Below are 6,177 nucleotides of genomic sequence, written 5' to 3'. Positions count from 1 at the left end.
AAAAGAAATGAACCATCCCATAGCAGCGACAGAATCTATAATTCTTTATCTTTGCCGTTCTTGTGTGGTGCCTGTGAATCTCTGTGTACATGTATCGATCAATGATATAAAAAAGAAATTTTGTTGTTTCAAGACAAATGAGGCACTTGGCGCCTCACCTTTTACTGTTTGTATTCCATAAAAGGCGGACGCGGACTTGCTGCGTTCCGCAACGGTCTTTTATATTTCATGTGAAAATATTGAGTGAATATGCTAACTGTTATTTTTCCAATAAGAAAACATGTAGTTTCTTGTAACTGATTACGAACAGACAGCATCAAGAGGACATTTTGACTGTTATGTGTAAAGTATTTAACCACAGTCGTCATCAATTGTAATTTAATATGAAAAGGTATGTAGCATTAAAAAAAAGGTGTGTTAAAGTTAAGTGTGCTTATTTTAGTAAATTAACCTTGATGATTTCCATCTCCTCATTTACTCAATTGATAATTATTTTGTGTTAGTTCATCACCAAATATTACGATCACGCTGATGCGCCGAACGCAGCATGAGGCAGAAGGAACATTATCGTTTCCCTATTATTTCTGAACCATTTTTTTAAATCGTGTAGTGTTGCATTTCTTTTAAGGTCTATAAATCTTCTGGTCCCTTAGTGTTGCACAGAAATGATAGTGTTTCTCTTATTCAGGTATTTAATGCGCAACGTATGTTATTATAATAGTATAATCAATCCCTGATTCTGTTGTCAAGTGGCCCACCAATATATTCACTTTTTCGACATTTTTTCAAAAAAAATGCAAAATAACAATTCTTTTTCTTTTTGCCCTCCAAGAGCAACGCTACACTTGACGCCCGAACAGGGACTCAAATGGAAATCATTTCATGTATGTGTTTAAAAATTTTTCAGTACTTGTTCTGATAATTGTTTCATTTTTTCATGTGGATGCAATTCAACCAAGAAAGAGAAGTGGGAAAGCCTTTTAATTAATTCAGAAGAACGATTGATGAAATTACCAAAAAACGCGAGTATCCAGCCGTATCACCATCAAGACAGCCATAGTAAGCGAAATTTTTATACGCAGTAGCCAAGCTTTCGTAGTGACGTTGCATCTTTCGAGTTGATCAGAACGTAAACCTGTCTTTCCTTGCCTTGAAATAGCTTTACTTCAATTTGTCCATAGTCCATTCTTATGTAGTTAAATTCAGTGAAAGTGTACCACAGTTGTCAGTGCATCAAAAAATGTTTACAATATGGCGGATAATTACGCTCAAAACTGGTAAAATTGTATGATATTACATTTGTCTGTAATTAGTTGGAACCATCTTGTCTTCTTGGTGTACGTGAACGTCAGTTGTTACCCAGAGTTAAAATTTCATCTTAGGTCCCAGTAAGTCATAGCACTACGTCACAGACAAACGACTGACGGCAGTGACAAACAATATCTGTAGCATTTTGACGTTTGACAAATAATTCAAGAACATGGCTCACGGTAAATAGCGGACACAGACAAAAGCAGACGACAGCGGTGATGCGAATGGACCTCACTATCCATTACGATCACGCGCGATAGGTACGCGAGCGGAGGCAGAAGCAGCCTCGACCGAAATTTTAGAAGCCGGTCCTAGTGTGCAAACTATTCCCGCTTTAGAAAAAAATGACTTGGCCGTAATGATCGAAGCAGTAATGGAACGCAAGTTCGAAAGTCAAAGACAGAGAGAAGCGCAAAGAAAGCAACGTGAAAAATAGGAAAAATTAGATAAAAAGGCCCGCGAAGAAAAAGAGAAGGCCGAAAGACGGCATAATAAAGATCAGGTCCTTACAAATCTGTACACTTCAGTAAAAGCAGACATAAATTCAGTAAAAGCAGACATAAATTCAGTAAAAACAGATCTGCAAATGGAGATAAATGACCTAAATGCTCGGTTAAATTCGGCCGAACTAAAGGTAGACATAACAGCTGATTTAAATACCCTGTTGGATAATGTCTAAAACCAAATCAGTAGTCAGATCACGACCATGAGGTTAGAAATTGACACACAAGTAGAGACAAAAATAGAGGATATTTCAAAACGGTTAGATGAAAAAATAGAAGCAGCCAAGGGACAGATAAATTCAAAAGTGATGGAATATCAACAACAAGCTGCGACCTTAAAAGATTATAATGCAATCTCTGATTAGGTCAAGGGAGTTAAAACCGCAGTAGACACGATCGAGAATGTTGTTGATGATCTTTCCAAACAGATTGTAGAGGATCAAATAAAGAATACTGTTAAGGCACATGCTGAAGCATTGTCCGACCACTACCAAGAGTGGATTAAAAACAAAGACGGATTCATAGAAAACAAGGTCAAGAACGAACTCAGGGAAACTGTCAAAAATGTAACCTTTGAAATATTGGCAGCCCCTGGAAAAACAGGAGACACGGTCATGTCAGAATTAGGCCAGTTAAGACGAACGTCAGCTCAAGATTTACCTGAATGGCGCCGACAATAGTTCATGAAGTTCGTACACTAAAATGTCAAGTTGAAAATTCCCCACATCCCGTGTCAGGAGAGTGGAATAATTCACCACGATGTAATGAACAACAGCAGGTACATTACCGTTCACCACTTGATAACGCTCAAACTCATATTTCTATAGAAGCACAATTTAACCAGAGTACCAGCGCACCCACTTCTGTCAGTTTGATGCAGGAGGAAAGTGTGATCAAACATCGTGTTTTTCCGACCTTTCACTCACAGAAAAGAGAAATTCATCCTATAGTATTCCTCCGAAAGTTTTCAGGAATTTTTCCGAATAGCTGGAGTGACCGCCAGCGAATTCAATTGGTTACTGGATTTATCGTAGGCGATACTGCCCTTTGGAAAACCGAAATGGTCGACTCTTGTAAAAGTTACAAAGAGTTTGAACCGATGTTTTTAGCTAAATTCTGGAGTTCTGGTGTGCAGCAGCGCCCGAGAAAAGAGGTTTACAACGCCGAAGTGTTTAACAGTAAGCACGGTAGTCTGAGGAGATATTTTGAAAAGTATTTAACGACAATCAAGTTCTGGGATTCGCCGATCACCGCCAAAGACGTTATTATGATTCTAAAAACCAAGCTACCGATTGCGATCAGAGAAAAGTTAGTAAAAGTGTCTGAGGACGATACGGACACCTTCCTATCTGTGTTAGACTCATTAGATCTGATTTACGAGGACGCTAGAGTTGATATTGGCAACGCCCACTTCAGTACAGCGGCAAGCACAATACAGAATACGCAGGCAACAACGGTGGCCGAGAGAAAGCGCGTCACAGCGACGGCCAGTACCAACCCCACAACGGTTTCAAGAATAAACACACTACGTACTCCAACAGTAAATAGAAAAATAAGTACAATAACGGCCAGAGATACAATCCAATATATAATTCGTCACCACATCAATACGGAAATGCACATTATAATACACAGCCCCAGCAATATGGAAAAACGCAACCAATCGACGGTAATTATCAAAACAATGAGTCTTACGATTCGAATCGTCAGTGCAAAGGAAATAAGTGGCATAATCAAGGTGGAGACCAACGTACACCTTTCAGTAACGGTTACAATCAACACAAGCCACAGCAAAATACTTTTCAGCCACAAAATATACACTTCACGCAACAAGCGAACGGACCTTCGGGAAGTCTGAAGCCTAAACGCCCGCATAATACGCAAATTTATTATGTGCAAGCGAATACGCCAGGACAACAAGATCCATTTCCACCCGAGTTCGTACCACAAAACCAACACCAGTTCGAGACGGAAGAAACTTTAAGAAATATAAATCAGTAGGAAAGTAAGCGTCGAGCGGAAAATTAAAAGCAGCACCTTTGAGCCTCCTAGAGGATGCTGCAGGTTTGAATGGGGGCACCCTGTCCATTAGTCCACATGAAATTAAAGCAACTAGGTATGACAAAGAGACAAACTTTCGTGATGACCTAGAAGCAGACAATGAGACGAAAGACAATGATGCCGCATGGGACGAACAAGTTCAAGTTTCCATAAGAGTATCAATTGCCAACATATCAGTAACAGCCATTGTAGGTACAGGAGCTAATATAAATGTCTTTATGTTTATTTAAGCAAATATCCTCTGTATGCAAAGTTTTATCACTTCCAATTCAAGGCTGCATCGTTTCGGGAGCAATTGGTCCTCTAACACAACGTGTAAATCTTCACACTCAGCTTCAAACCCAGATAGAGTCTATTTCAGTAACATGCATTTTTCTTATTGTTAAAAATCTATCAGTGCCATGTATTCTGAGTACGCAATTCTTGAGACAGACGAAAGCTAAAATTGACATCGAGTGTGGAATCTGTATTCTAGTAGCGGATCAGCAACAAGTAACAGTAAATTTGTTAAGAAGTAAGGAGAAGACAAACTTTGGTGTGTTTCAAATAGCAGTACGGCCATGGACTAAAAGACAACAGTACAGTCAGACAGAAGACATGACAGATCTTGAAAGTGTTAATGACGATGAGTATAAAGACCTAATTCCCGGTCAGAATGATTTATACGGTAAAGCTAGTGAGTCCACTGAATTATCTAAACAACAGAAGAATGAGCTTTACAATTTGTTAACAGATTACGATCAAGTATTTTCTAAGAAGCCTGGACTAATAAAAGGCTTTGAATATCGAATGAATGTCCTGCCCCATTCAATCTACTATAGAACAAGCTATTCCATTCCACATGCGAGACACGAAGCTATCAAGTGCGAGATCAGGAAAATGTTACGCTGGAATGTGATAGAAGTATCTCATTCACCTTATTAGAGTCCTTTATTGTCTGTACTAAAATCAGATGGTAGCGTAAGGCTAGTCCTAGATGCAAGATTAATCAATAAAATTATAGTACCCATAAGAACGAGACCTGAGGCTCTTGAAGAGCATCTGCAGAAGTTTCATGGAGTTAAGTATTTGAGCACCCTCGACTTGAAAAGCAGTTACTGGCAAGTAAAACTTGCGCAGGAGTCTAGGAAGTACACTGCGTTTATATTTGCAGGTAGATCTTACCATTTCAACGTTGTACCGTTTGGACTAAATGTGAGTTCCGGAAATTTTATTTCAGCCCTTGACCATGTACTAGGTCCTGAACTTTTAAATGAGGTAACAGTCTATGTGGACGACGTTCTTGTAGCATCAAAAAATTGGGAAGATCATGTGGCACTTCTGCAAAAGGTATTTCAACGATTCAAAGAGTATGATGTTACAGCAAATCTTAAGAAATCCAAGTTTGTAAAAAGTGAAATTAAATTTTTAGGACACATCATCACTTGCTCTTGCTCTTGCTAGGTCGTAGCAAATGACGTAGCTGAAGGCTATGCTAACTATCGTCTCGGCAAATGAGAGCGTAGTTGTCAGTGATCCATCTCTGGCAAAGTCGGCTGTACAACTGGGGCGAGTGCTAGTATGTCTCTCTAGACCTGCCGTGTGGCGGCGCTCGGTCTGCAATCACTGACAGTGGCGACACGCGGGTCCGGCGTATACTAATGGACCGCGGCCGATTTAAAGGCTACCACCTAGCAAGTGTGGTGTCTGGCGGTGACACCACATTCCTCCCCCGCAAATCGGCGTACGGTTGTGTTATAAGGCTTCCGCCCGCCGTGGGGAGGACCCCATGTTGACGTATGCGACGAGGTGGGGAGCCTAACAACAGGCGAGGCTGTGCCACCCACACCCGGCCATTCGGTCCGAGGGGAGCTAGGAAACGCCTGAAAACCTAGTCCAGGGTGCACGCCAACATGCGGTGTATGCGCCCGTAAAGAGACAGAGGGGCCGAAGAATCGACCTCCATCGGGGCGGGGCAGCCGACGGGCGAAGACGACTTCTGGTCCGGAGCGGGCAAGAGGTCCATGTCGGAGGACAGTTGGCCACGGGAAGCGATCGGCGGCGCGTGACCCAGGCAGGCGATTGGCGGCTGCAGCGAAGCGTCCACTGCGGGCGTCGCCGGCGGGAGAACAGGCGACGGCGGCGGCGGCGGCGCGTCGCCATGGGGCAAAATGGAAGGCAGCGTCGGTAACACCTGGGGATGAGGCGAGCCAGTAGATGGGTCCCCAGAGCTCTGACCGGACGGCACCGTCGCTGAAAGCAGACGGGGAGCGGCAGAACCCGTGCGACGACAGAGGCGCAGCTGATTGAGATGCCGACACAC

The sequence above is a fragment of the Schistocerca americana genome, chromosome 9, assembly GCF_021461395.2.
Source record: "Schistocerca americana isolate TAMUIC-IGC-003095 chromosome 9, iqSchAmer2.1, whole genome shotgun sequence".
Lineage (NCBI taxonomy): Eukaryota > Metazoa > Arthropoda > Insecta > Orthoptera > Acrididae > Schistocerca > Schistocerca americana.
The sequence above is the reverse complement of the archived record's forward strand: the minus strand, read 5'-3'. Positions refer to the sequence as shown.